This window comes from Oncorhynchus nerka, linkage group LG12 (assembly GCF_034236695.1).
Source record: "Oncorhynchus nerka isolate Pitt River linkage group LG12, Oner_Uvic_2.0, whole genome shotgun sequence".
NCBI classification, from domain to species: Eukaryota; Metazoa; Chordata; class Actinopteri; order Salmoniformes; family Salmonidae; genus Oncorhynchus; species Oncorhynchus nerka.
In genome coordinates, this window is record NC_088407.1 from 15,251,852 (window position 1) to 15,266,511 (window position 14,660).

Genomic DNA, 14,660 nt, shown 5'->3' on the forward strand with positions numbered 1-14,660 from the left:
AGGGGTCTGAGAGAGGAGGATGGAGAGAGAGGGGGATGGAAAGAGAGGAGAATGGAGAGAGAGGGGTCTGAGAGAGGAGGATGGAGAGAGAGCGGGATGGCAAGAGAGGAGAATGGAGAGAGAGGGGTCTGAGAGAGGAGGATGGAGAGAGAGGGGGATGGCAAGAGAGGAGGATGGAGAGAGAGGGGGATGGAGAGAGACGAGGATGGAGAGAGAGGGGGATGGAGAGAGAGGGGGATGCAGAGAGAGGGGTCTGAGAGGGGAGAATGGAGAGAGGGGATGGAGGAGAGATGAAGATGGAGAGAGAGGGGGATGGAGAGAGACAAGGATAGAGAGAGAGGGAATGGAGAGAGAGGGGGTCTGAGAGAGGAGGATGGAGAGAGAGAGAATGGAAAGAGAGGAGAATGGAGAGAGAGGGGTCTGAGAGAGGAGGATGGAGAGAGAGGGGGGATGGAAAGAGAGGAGAATGGAGAGAGAGGGTCTGAGAGAGGAGGATGGAGAGAGAGGAGAATGGAGAGAGAGGGGATGGAAAGAGAGGAGAATGGAGAGAGAGGGGTCTGAGAGAGGAGGATGGAGAGAGCGGGGGATGGCAAGAGGAGAATGGAGAGAGAGGGTCTGAGAGAGGAGGATGGAGAGAGAGGGGATGGAGAAAGAGGGGATGGAGAGAGACGAGGATGGAGAGAGAGGGGGATGGAGAGAGAGGATGCAGAGAGACGAGGATGGAGAGAGAGGGGATGGAGAGAGACGAGGATGGAGAGAGAGGGGATGGAGAGAGAAGGGGATGGAGAGAGAGGGGGATGGAGAGAGAGGGGGATGCAGAGAGACGAGGATGGAGAGAGAGGGGATGGCAAGAGAGGAGGATGGAGAGAGAGGGGATGGAGAGAGACGAGGATGGAGAGAGACGAGGATGGAGAGAGAGGGGGATGGAGAAAGAGGAGAATGGAGAGAGAGGGGGATGGAAAGAGAGGAGAATGGAGAGAGGGGGTCTGAGAGAGGAGGATGGAGAGAGCGGGGATGGCCAGAGGAGAATGGAGAGAGGGGGTCTGAGAGAGGAGGATGGAGAGAGAGGGGGATGGCAAGAGAGGAGGATGGAGAAAGAGGGGGATGGAGAGAGACGAGGATGGAGAGAGAGGGGGGATGGAGAGAGAGGGGATGCAGAGAGACGAGGATGGAGAGAGAGGGGATGGAGAGAGACGAGGATGGAGAGAGAGGGGGATGGAGAGAGAAGGGATGGAGAGAGAGGGGGATGCAGAGAGACGAGGATGGAGAGAGAGGGGGATGGCAAGAGAGGAGGATGGAGAGAGAGGGGATGGAGAGAGACGAGGATGGAGAGAGACGAGGATGGAGAGAGAGGGGGATGGAGAAAGAGGAGAATGGAGAGAGAGGGGAATGGAGAGAGAGGGGTCTGAGAGGGGAGAATGGAGAGAGGGGGATGGAGAGAGACGAAGATGGAGAGAGAGGGGGATGGAGAGAGACGAGGATAGAGAGAGAGGAGGATGGAGAGAGAGGGGTCTGAGAGAGGAGGATGGAGAGAGAAGGGAATGGAGAGAGACGAGGATGGAGAGAGAGGGATGGAGAAAGAGGAGAATGGAGAGAGAGGGAATGGAGAGAGAGGGGTCTGAGAGGGAGAATGGAGAGAGGGGGATGGAGAGAGACGAAGATGGAGAGAGAGGGGATGGAGAGAGACGAGGATAGAGAGAGAGGAGAATGGAGAGAGAGGGGTCTGAGAGAGGAGGATGGAGAGAGAGGAGAATGGAGAGAGAGGGGTCTGAGAGAGGAGGATGGAGAGAGAGGGGGATGGAAAGAGAGGAGAATGGAGAGAGAGGGGTCTGAGAGAGGAGGATGGAGAGACAGGAGAATGGAGAGAGAGGGGTCTGAGAGAGGAGGATGGAGAGAGGGGGATGGAAAGAGAGGAGAATGGAAAGAGAGGAGAATGGAGAGAGAGGGGTCTGAGAGGAGAGGAGGATGGAGAGGAGAGCGGGATGGGAAGAGGAGAATGGAGAGATGGAGGGGGGGATGAGAGAGACGAGGATGGAGAGAGAGGGGATGGAAGAGAGGAGGATGGAGAGAGAGGGGGGATGGAGGAGAGATGAAGATGGAGAGAGAGGGGGATGGAGAGAGACAAGGATAGAGAGAGAGGAGAATGGAGAGAGAGGGGGTCTGAGAGAGGAGGATGGAGAGAGATGAGAATGGAAAGAGAGGAGAATGGAGAGAGAGGGGTCTGAGAGAGGAGGATGGAGAGAGAGGGGGATGGAAAGATAGGAGAATGGAGAGAGAGGGGTCTGAGAGAGGAGGATGGAGAGAGAGGAGAATGGAGAGAGAGGGGGATGGAAAGAGAGGAGAATGGAGAGAGAGGGGTCTGAGAGAGGAGGATGGAGAGAGCGGGGGATGGCAAGAGGAGAATGGAGAGAGAGGGGTCTGAGAGAGGAGGATGGAGAGAGAGGGGGATGGCAAGAGAGGAGGATGGAGAAAGAGGGGGATGGAGAGAGACGAGGATGGAGAGAGGGGGGATGGAGAGAGAGGGGGATGCAGAGAGACGAGGATGGAGAGAGAGGGGGATGGCAAGAGAGGAGGATGGAGAGGAGGGGATGGAGAGAGACGAGGATGGAGAGAGAGGGGGATGGAGAGAGAGGAGAATGGAGAGACAGGAGGATGGAGAGAGACGAGGATGGAGAGAGAGGGGGATGGAGAGAGACGAGGATGGAGAGAGAGGAGAATGAGAGAGAGGGGTCTGAGAGAGGAGGATGGAAAGAGAGGAGAATGGAGAGAGAGGGGTCTGAGAGAGGAGGATGGAGAGAGAGGAGAATGGAAAGAGAGGAGAATGGAGAGAGAGGGGTCTGAGAGGGGAGAATGGAGAGAGGGGGATGGAGAGAGACGAAGATGGAGAGAGAGGGGGATGGAGAGAGACGAGAATAGAGAGAGAGGAGAATGGAGAGAGAGGGGATGGAGAGAGAGGGGGATGGAGAGAGACGAGGATGGAGAGAGAGGGGATGGAGAGAGAGGGAGAATGGAGAGACAGGGGATGGAGAGAGACGAGGATGGAGAGAGAGGGGGATGAAGAGAGACGAGGATGGAGAGAGGAGAATGGAGAGAGAGGGGTCTGAGAGAGGAGGATGGAGAGAGAGGGGGATGGAAAGAGAGGAGAATGGAGAGAGAGGGGTCTGAGAGAGGAGGATGGAGAGAGAGGAGAATGGAAAGAGAGGAGAATGGAGAGAGAGGGGTCTGAGAGGGAGAATGGAGAGAGGGGATGGAGAGAGAGGGGGATGGAGAGAGAGGGGAATGGAGAGAGACGAGGATAGAGAGAGAGGAGAATGGAGAGAGGGGATGGAGAGAGGGGGATGGAGTGAGAGAGGTGTCTGAGAGAGACGAGGATGGGGAGAGAGGGGGATGGAGAGAGACGAGGATGGAGAGAGAGGGGTCTGAGAGAGAGGGGATGGAGAGAGAGGGGGATGGAGAGAGACGAGGATGGAGAGAGAGAGGGATGGAGAGAGACGAGGGAGAGAGGGGGGATGGAGAGAGGAGAATGGAGAGAGAGGGGGATGGAAAGAGAGGAGAATGGAGAGAGGAGGTCTGAGAGAGGAGGATGGAGAGAGAGGGTCTGAGAGGGGGATGGAGAGATGGATGGAGAGAGGGGGATGGAGAGAGACGAGGATAGAGAGAGAGGAGAATGGAGAGAGGGGTCTGAGAGAGGAGGATGGAGAGAGAGGAGAATGGAGAGAGAGAGGGGTCTGGAGAGGAGGATGGAGATGGAAAGAGAGGAGAATTGAGAGAGATGGGTCTGAGAGAGGAGGATGGAGAGAGAGGAGAATGGAGAGAGAGGGTCTGAGAGAGGAGGATGGAGAGAGAGGGGATGGAGAGAGAGGGGGTCTGAGAGGAGGATGGAGAGAGGGGGATGGCAAGAGGAGAATGGAGAGAGAGGGGTCTGGGAGAGGAGGATGGAGAGATGGCAAGAGAGGAGGATGGAGAGAGAGGGGATGGAGAGGATGGAGAGAGAGGGGGATGGAGAGAGAGGCAGAGAGACGAGGATGGAGAGAGAGGGGGATGGAGAGAGACGAGGATGGAGAGAGGGGGGATGGAGAGAGAGGGGATGGAGAGAGAGGGGGATGCAGAGAGACGAGGATGGAGAGAGAGGGGATGGCAAGAGAGGAGGATGGAGAGAGAGGGGGATGGAGAGAGACGAGGATGGAGAGAGAGGGGATGGAGAGAGATGAGGATGGAGAGAGAGGAGAATGGGAAAGAGAGGAGAATGGAGAGAGGGGATGGAGAGAGAGGGGATGGAGAGAGAGGAGAATGGAGAGACGGGGATGGAGAGAGACGAGGATGGAGAGAGAGGGGGGTGGAGAGAGACGAGGATGGAGAGGGAGAATGGAGAGAGAGGGGTCTGAGAGAGGATGGAGAGAGAGGGGTGGAAAGAGAGGAGAATGGAGAGAGGGGGTCTGAGAGAGGAGGATGGAGAGAGAGGAGAATGGAAAGAGAGGGGTCTGAGGGAGGATGGAGAGAGACGAAGATGGAGAGAGAGGGGATGGAGAGAGGGATAGAGAGAGGAGAATGGAGAGAGGGTGATGGAGAGAGAGGGGATGGAGAGAGGGGTCTGAGAGAGACGAGGATGGAGAGAGAGGGGGATGGAGAGAGAGGGATGGAGAGAGAGGGGTCTGAGAGAGACGAGGATGGAGAGAGGGGGGGATGGAGAGAGACGAGGATGGAGAGAGACGAGCATGGAGAGGATGGAGAGAGAGGAGAATGGAGAGAGAGGGGATGGAAAGAGAGAGAATGGAGAGAGAGGGGTCTGAGAGAGAGGATGGAGAGAGAGGGGTCTGGAGAGGAGGATGGAGAGGAGGGGATGGAGAGAGAAGGGAATGGAGAGAGACGAGGATGGAGAGAGAGGGGGATGGAGAAAGAGAGAATGGAGAGAGAGGGGTCTAAGAGAGGAGGATGGAGAGAGAGGGGATGGAAAGAGAGGAGAATGGAGAGAGAGGGGTCTGAGAGGAGGATGGAGAGAGAGGGGGATGGCAAGAGGAGAATGGAGAGAGAGGGTCTGGGAGAGAGGATGGAGAGAGAGGGGATGGCAAGAGAGGAGGATGGAGAGAGAGGGGATGGAGAGAGACGAGGATGGAGAGAGAGGGGGATGGAGAGAGAGGGGGATGCAGAGAGACGAGGATGGAGAGAGAGGGGATGGAGAGAGACGAGATGGAGAGAGAGGGGGATGGAGAGAGAGGGGATGGAGAGAGAGGGGATGGAGAGAGAGGGGGATGGCAGGGAGACGAGGATGGAGAGAGAGGGAATGGCAAGAGAGGAGGATGGAGAGAGGGGGATGGAGAGAGACGAGGATGGAGAGAGAGGGGATGGAGAGAGATGAGAATGGAAAGAGGAGAATGGGAAAGAGAGAGAATGGAGAGAGAGGGGGATGGAGAGAGAGGGGGATGGAGAGAGACGAGGATGGAGAGAGAGGGGGATGGAGAGAGAGGAGATGGAGAGACGGGGATGGAGAGAGAGGGGATGGAGAGAGACGAGGATGGAGAGAGGAGAATGGAGAGAGAGGGGTCTGAGAGAGGAGGATGGAGAGAGAGGGGGTGGAAAGGAGAGAATGGAGAGAGAGGGGTCTGAGAGGAGGATGGAGAGAGACGAAGATGGAGAGAGAGGGGGATGGAGAGAGACGAGGATAGAGAGAGAGGAGGATGGAGAGAGAGGGGGATGGAGGGGTCTGAGAGAGACGAGGATGGAGAGAGGGGGGGATGGAGAGAGACGAGGATGGAGAGAGAGGGTCTGAGAGAGACGAGGATGGAGAGAGAGGGGGATGGAGAGAGGATGGAGAAAGGGGGATGAGAGAGACGAGGATGGAGAGAGAGGGGATGGAGAGAGAGGGGGATGCAGAGAGACGAGGATGGAGAGAGAGGGGTCTGAGAGAGACGAGGATGGAGAGAGAGGGGGATGGAGAGAGACGAGGATGGAGAGAGACGAGCATGGAGAGAGAGGGGGATGGAGAGAGAGGAGAATGGAGAGAGAGGGGGATGGAAAGAGAGAGAATGGAGAGAGGGGTCTGAGAGAGGAGGATGGAGAGAGAGGGGTCTGAGAGAGGAGGATGGAGAGAGAGGGGGATGGAGAGAGAAGGGAATGGAGAGAGACGAGGATGGAGAGAGGGGGATGGAGAAAGAGGAGAATGGAGAGAGAGGGGTCTAAGAGAGGAGGATGGAGAGAGAGGGGGATGGAAAGAGAGGAGAATGGAGAGAGAGGGGTCTGAGAGGAGGATGGAGAGAGAGGGGATGGCAAGAGGAGAATGGAGAGAGAGGGGTCTGGGAGAGGAGGATGGAGAGAGAGGGGGATGGCAAGAGAGGAGGATGGAGAGAGAGGGGGATGGAGAGAGACGAGGATGGAGAGAGAGGGGGATGGAGAGAGAGGGGATGCAGAGAGACGAGGATGGAGAGAGGGGGGATGGAGAGAGACGAGGATGGAGAGAGAGGGGATGGAGAGAGAGGGGGATGGAGAGAGGGGGATGGAGAGAGAGGGGGATGGAGAGAGAGGGGGATGCAGGGAGACGAGGATGGAGAGAGAGGGAATGGCAAGAGAGGAGGATGGAGAGAGAGGGGGATGGAGAGAGACGAGGATGGGAGAGAGGGGATGGAGAGAGATGAGAATGGAGAGAGAGGAGAATGGGAAAGAGAGGAGAATGGAGAGAGAGGGGGATGGAGAGAGAGGGGGATGGAGAGAGACGAGGATGGAGAGAGAGGGGGATGGAGAGAGAGGAGAATGGAGAGACGGGGATGGAGAGAGAGGGGGATGGAGAGAGACGAGGATGGAGAGAGGAGAATGGAGAGAGGGGTCTGAGAGAGGAGGATGGAGAGAGAGGGGGTGGAAAGAGAGGAGAATGGAGAGAGAGGGGTCTGAGAGGGGAGGATGGAGAGAGACGAAGATGGAGAGAGAGGGGGATGGAGAGAGACGAGGATAGAGAGAGAGGAGAATGGAGAGAGGGGGATGGAGAGAGAGGGGGATGGAGAGAGGGGTCTGAGAGAGACGAGGATGGAGAGAGAGGGGGATGGAGAGAGACGAGGATGGAGAGAGAGGGGTCTGAGAGAGACGAGGATGGAGAGAGAGGGGGATGGAGAGAGACGAGGATGGAGAGAGACGAGCATGGAGAGAGAGGGGATGGAGAGAGAGGAGAATGGAGAGAGAGGGGGATGGAAAGAGAGGAGAATGGAGAGAGAGAGGGGTCTGAGAGAGGAGGATGAGAGAGAGGGGTCTGAGAGAGGAGGATGGAGAGAGAGGGGGATGGAGAGAGAAGGGAATGGAGAGAGACGAGGATGGAGAGAGAGGGGATGGAGAAAGAGGAGAATGGAGAGAGAGGGGGATGGAAAGAGAGGAGAATGGAGAGAGAGGGGTCTGAGAGAGGAGGATGGAGAGAGAGGGGATGGAAAGAGAGGAGAATGGAGAGAGAGGGTCTGAGAGAGGAGGATGGAGAGAGAGGGGGATGGAGAGAGAGGGGTCTGAGAGAGACAAGGATGGAGAGAGACGAGAATGGAGAGAGAGGGGGATGGAGAGAGAGGGGGATGGAGAGAGACGAGGATGAGAGAGAGGAGAATGGAGAGACGGGGCTGAGAGAGAGGGGGGGGCTGAGAGAGGAGAATGGAGAGAGAGGGGTCTAAGAGAGGAGGATGGAGAGAGAGGGGGATGGAAAGAGAGGAGAATGGAGAGAGAGGGGGATGAGAGAGAGGAGAATGGAGAGACGGGGCTGAGAGAGGATAATGGAGAGAGAGGGGGATGGAAATAGAGGAGGATTGAGAGAGAGCGCGATGGAAAGAGAGGGGAATGGAGAGAGAGGGGGATGGAGGAGGATGGAGAGAGAGGGGGATGAGAGAAGTGGAGGAGGTGAATTCAGTTAGTGTGGCTTCAACCTCCAGTGTAACCAGACCTCTTCCTCCATCTTCTTATTTAGGTCCCTCATGGCTTCCTGTGGCTTCTCTCTCTCTCTCTCTCTCTCTTTCTCTCCCTGTCTCTCTCTCTCTCCCTGTCTCTGTCTCTCTGTCTCTCTCTGTCTCTCTGTCTCTTAATTCAATTCAATTCAAGGGGCTTTATTGGCATGGGAAACGTGTTAACATTGCCAAAGCAAGTGAGGTAGGGTTAGGGTTAGGGCTCTCTCTCTGTCAATTCAATTCCCTGGGTCTCGACCCCGCCCTGTGCAACTGGGTACTGGACTTCCTGACGGGCCGCCCCCAGGGGGTGAGGGTAGGCAACAACATCTCCACCCCGCTGATCCTCAACACTGGGGCCCCACAAGGGTGCGTTCTGAGCCCTCTCCTGTACTCCCTGCTCACCCTGCTCATCCCTGCTCACCCACGACTGCGTGGCCACGCACGCCTCCAACTCAATCATCAAGTTTGCGGACGACACAACAGTGGTAGGCTTGATTACCAACAACGACGAGACAGCCTACAGGGAGGAGGTGAGGGCCCTCGGAGTGTGGTGTCAGGAAAATAACCTCACACTCAACGTCAACAAAACTAAGGAGATGATTGTGGACTTCAGGAAACAGCAGAGGGAACACCCCCCTATCCACATCGATGGAACAGTAGTGGAGAGGGTAGTAAGTTTTAAGTTCCTCGGCGTACACATCACAGACAAACTGAATTGGTCCACCCACACAGACAGCATCGTGAAGAAGGCGCAGCAGCGCCTCTTCAACCTCAGGAGGCTGAAGAAATTTGGCTCGTCACCAAAAGCACAAACTTCTACAGATGCACAATCGAGAGCATCCTGTCGGGCTGTATCATCTTCTGGTACGGCAACTGCTCCGCCCACAACCGTAAGGCTCTCCAGAGGGTAGTGAGGTCTGTACAACGCATCACCGGGGGCAAACTACCTGCCCTCCAGGACACCTACACCACCCGATGTCACAGGAAGGCCATAAAGATCATCAAGGACAGCAACCACCTGAGCCACTGCCTGTTCACCCCGCTATCATCCAGAAGGCGAGGTCAGTACAGGTGCATCAAAGCTGGGACCGAGAGACTGAAAAACAGCTTCTATCTCAAGGCCATCAGACTGTTAAACAGCCTCCACTAACATTGAGTGGCTGCTGCCAACACACTGACTCAACTCCAGCCACTTTAATAATGGGAATTGATGGGAAATTATGTAAAATATATCACTAGCCACTTTAAACAATGCTACCTAATATAATGTTTACATACCCTACATTATTCATCTCATATGTATATACTGTACTCTATATCATCTACTGCATCTTTATGTAATACATGTATCACTAGCCACTTTAACTATGCCACTTGGTTTACATACTCATCTCATATGTATATACTGCACTCAATACCATCTACTGTATCTTGCCTATGCCGCTCTGCACCATCACTCATTCATATATCTTTATGTACATATTCTTTTTCCCCTTACACTTGTGTCTATAAGGTAGTAGTTTTGGAATTGTTAGCTAGATTACTTGTTGGTTATTACTGCATTGTCGGAACTAGAAGCACAAGCATTTCGCTACACTCGCACTAACATCTGCTAACCATGTGTATGTGACAAATAAAATTTGATTTGATTTGACTGTGGTATTTCCCCCAGTAGATATGGGAGTTTATCAAAATTGGGTTTGTTTTTTAATTCTTTGTTGATCTGTGTAATCTGAGGGAAATATGTGTCTCTGATGTGGTCATACATTTGGCAGAAGGTTAGGAAGTTCAGCTCAGTTTCCACCTCATTTTGTGGGCAGTGAGCACATAGCCTGTCTTCTCTTGAGAGTCATGTCTGCCTATGTTCTCCCTCTCAATTCAAAGGGCTTTATTGGCATGGGAAACATATCCTACGATAGACATGTTATATGGACATGGGAAACATATCCTACGATAGACATGTTATATGGACATGGGAAACATATCCTACGATAGACATGTTATATGGACATGGGAAACATATCCTACGATAGACATGTTATATGGACATGGGAAACATATCCTACGATAGACATGTTATATGGACATGGGAAACATATCCTACGATAGACATGTTATATGGACATGGGAAACATATCCTACGATAGACATGTTATAGAGCAGCATCGATAGACATCTGATGGAGCAGCAAATTCGGTTCCGTTACGGGGGGGACTACTCATCAAACCAAAGGACAGATTTCCACCGGTACAAAGTCCAATGCTCGTGTTTCTTGGCACAAGAAAGTATATTTTTTTGTTATTGATATCCTTTAGTAGGTGTTTCTTTGCAGCAATTTGACCATGAAGGCCTGATTTATGCAGTGTCCTCACAACATTTGATGTTGAGATGTGTCTGTTACTTGAACTCTGTGAAGCATTTATTTGGGCTGCAATTTCTGAGGCTGGTAACTCTAATGAATTTATCCTCTGCAGGAGAGGTAACTCTGCGTCTTCCTTTCCTGTGGCGGTTCTCATGAGAGCCAGTTTCATCATAGCCCCTGATGGTTTTTGCGACTGCACTTGAAGAAACTTTCAAAGTTCTTGAAATGGTCCGTATTGACTGACCATCATGTCATGAAGTAATGATGGACTGTCGTTTCTCTCTGCTTATTTGAGCTGTTCTTGCCATAATATGGACTTGGTCTTTTACCAAATAGGGCTATTTTCTGTATACTACCCCTACCTTGTCAGTAAAAAACAATTTGGGATTTGTTTAACACTTTTTTGGTTACTACATGATTCCATATGTTTTATTTCATAGTTTTGACGTCTTCACTATTATTCTACAATGTAGAAAGTAGTAAAAAGAATGAGTAGGTGTTCTAAAACGTTTAACTGGTACTGTAGGTAGCACACAGGAGGACATTTTTCTCTGTTGATTGAATTTCCTTAATTAATTTCTAGCCAGATGTAAAATGTTCCTGTTTTGACTAATTTAATATAGTGGGTTAGGTCTGCTCTATACCAAATTAGCATATCCTCTGATTCTCTTCCCTTTTTCACACCTGCTAGTTTAGTGGATGGGACTTCCAGCTCTCTGTAACCTAGAGGGCAGCTAGTGGGTCCGTCTCCTCTATACCATATTTATTTTCAGAAATGTCTGTATTTCCAATTTCTTTGAAGTCTGGGTTCAGGTTCTTTAGGCCAAAAGCAGATGACCTCTCTCAATTCAATTCTCTCTCCCCCTTCTCTCAACCTCCCCCTTTCTCCATATACCCCTCCGCTCTCTCTCCATATTTTATTTATTTAACTAGGCAAGTCAGTTAAGAACAAATTATTATTTTCAATGAGGCCTAGGAACAGTGTGTTAACTGTTTCTTTATTTCTTTAACTGTTAAGTAAATAAATAAAACAACAGTAAAAAGACAGTGAAAAATAACAGTAGCGAGGCTATAACAGTAGAGAGGCTATATACAGTAGAGAGGCTATATACAGTAGAGAGGCTATATTCAGTAGAGAGGCTGTAACAGTAGAGAGGCTATATACAGTAGAGAGGCTATATACAGTAGAGAGGCTATATACAGTAGAGAGGCTATAACAGTAGAGAGGCTATATACAGTAGAGAGGCTGTATACAGTAGAGAGGCTATATTCAGTAGAGAGGCTATAACAGTAACGTGGCTATATTCAGTAGAGAGGCTATATTCAGTAGCGAGGCTATATTCAGTAGAGAGGCTATATACAGTAGAGAGGCTATATACAGTAGAGAGGCCATAACAGTAGAGAGGCTATATTCAGTAGAGAGGCTATAACAGTAATGAGGCTATATTCAGTAGAGAGGCTATATTCAGTAGAGGCTATATTCAGTAGAGAGGCTATATTCAGTAGAGAGGCTATAACAGTAACGAGGCTATATTCAGTAGAGAGGCTATAACAGTAGTGAGGCTATATTCAGTAGCGAGGCTATAACAGTAACGAGGCTATATTCAGTAGAGAGGCTATAACAGTAGCGAGGCTATATTCAGTAGAGAGGCTATAATAGTAGCGAGGCTATATTCAGTAGAGAGGCTATAATAGTAGCGAGGCTATATTCAGTAGAGAGGCTATAATAGTAGCGAGGCTATATTCAGTAGAGAGGCTATAACAGTAGCGAGGCTATATTCAGTAGAGAGGCTATAACAGTAGAGAGGCTATAACAGTAACGAGGCTATAACAGTAACGAGGCTATATTCAGTAGAGAGGCTATAACAGTAACGAGGCTATATTCAGTAGAGAGGCTATAACAGTAGAGAGGCTATATTCAGTAGAGAGGCTATAACAGTAACGAGGCTATATTCAGTAGAGAGGCTATAACAGTAACGAGGCTATATTCAGTAGAGAGGCTATAACAGTAGCGAGGCTATATTCAGTAGTGAGGCTATATTCAGTAGCGAGGCTATAACAGTAACGAGGCTATATTCAGTAGAGAGGCTATAACAGTAGCGAGGCTATATTCAGTAGAGAGGCTATAACAGTAGAGAGGCTATATTCAGTAGTGAGGCTATATTCACTAGAGAGGCTATAACAGTAAAAAGGCTATAACAGTAGTGAGGCTATATTCAGTAGCGAGGCTATAACAGTAACGAGGCTATATTCAGTAGAGAGGCTATAACAGTAGCGAGGCTATATACAGTAGAGAGGCTATAATAGTAGCGAGGCTATATTCAGTAGAGAGGCTATAACAGTAGAGAGACTATAATAGTAGCGAGGCTATATTCAGTAGAGAGGCTATAATAGTAGCGAGGCTATATTCAGTAGAGAGGCTATAACAGTAGAGAGGCTATATTCAGTAGAGAGGCTATAACAGTAACGAGGCTATATTCAGTAGAGAGGCAATAACAGTAACGAGGCTATATTCAGTAGAGAGGCTATAACAGTAGAGAGGCTATATTCAGTAGAGAGGCTATAACAGTAACGAGGCTATATTCAGTAGAGAGGCTATAACAGTAACGAGGCTATATTCAGTAGAGAGGCTATAACAGTAGAGAGGCTATATTCAGTAGAGAGGCTATAATAGGAGCGAGGCTATATGCAGTAGAGAGGCTATATTCAGTAGTGAGGCTATATTCACTAGAGAGGCTATAACAGTAAAAAGGCTATAACAGTAGTGAGGCTATATTCAGTAGAGAGGGTATATTCAGTAGCGAGGCTATATTCAGTAGAGAGGCTATAACAGTAGCGAGGCTATATTCAGTAGAGAGGCTATATCAGTAAAAAGGCTATAAAAGTAGTGAGGCTATAACAGCAACGAGGCTATAACAGTAGAGAGGCTATATACAGTAGAGGCTATATACAGTAGAGAGGCTATAACAGTAAAAAGGCTATAACAGTAGAGAGGCTATAACAGTAGAGAGGCTGTATACAGTAAAAAGGCTATAAAAGTAGTGAGGCTGTATACAGACACCGGTTAGTCGGTCTGATTGAGGTAGTATGTACATGTAGATATGGTTAAAGTGACTATGCATATATGATGAACAGAGAGTAGCAGAAGCGTAAAAAGAGGGGTTGGCGGGTGGTGGGAGACAATGCCGGTTAGCCAATGTGCGGGAGCACTGGTTGGGTCGGGCCAATTGAGGTAGTATGTACATGAATGTATAGTTAAAGTGACTATGCATATATGATAAACAGAGAGTAGCAGCAGAGTAAAAGAGGGGTTGGGGGAGGGGGGGCACACAATACAAATAGTCTGGGAAACCATTTGGTTACCTGTTCAGGAGTCTTATTGCCTGAGAGTACAAACGGTTGAGAAGCCCTTTTTGTCCTAGACTTTGCACTCCGGTACTGCTTGCCATGCGCTAGTAGAGAGAACAGTCTATGACTGGGGTGGCTGGGGTCTTTGACTATTTTTTAGAGCCTTCCTCTGACACCGCCTGGTGTAGAGGTCCTGGATGGCAGGCAGCTTAGCCCCAGTGATGTACTGGGCCGTTCGCACTACCCTCTGTATTGCCTTGCAGTCGGAGGTCGAGCAGTTGGTTGCAGTGATGCAGGATGCTCTCGATGTTGCAGCTGTAGAACCAGGAAACAACATCTCCACCCCGCTGATCCTCAACACTGGGTGCCCACAAGGATGCGTTCTCAGCCCTCTGATTATCAACAACGACGAGGGCCTACAGGGAGGAGGTGAGGGCCCTCAGAGTGTGGTGTCAGGAAAATAACATCAGGTCTGGCAGTGGGTCAAGGGGGCGATGATGGACACTTCCCGATGGATAGTTTTAGAACCTTTGTGTAAATAGAAGGAAAAGATAGACCGCGCTCTCTCTCTTTCTTCCTCCTCCCGTCCCCCAGCTTTCTCTCTCCACTGTTTCCTCTTCTACTATCGCCATTACTCTCTCATTACGCTGTTCTCTCTGTGTTTCTGTTGTACTTTTTAAGCCCTTTTTGATGATATCCAATTGGTAGTTACAGTCTTGTCCCATCGCTGCATCTCCTGTACGGACTTGGGTGAAGGTAGAGAGCCATGCCTCCTCTGAAACACGAACCTGCCAATCTGCACCGCTACTTCATGACACACTGCTCTCTTAACCCGGAAGCCAGCCACTCTAATGTGTCGGAGGAAACACCGTATAACTGGTGACCGGGGTCAGCTTGCAGGGGCCCGGCCCACCACAAGGAGTCGCTAGAGCATGATTGGGACAAGGGCATCCTGGCCGGCCAAACCCTCCCCTAACCTGGACGACACTGGGCCAGTGTCTCCCGGTCGCGACACAGACACCCGGGATCGAACCCGGGTATGTAGT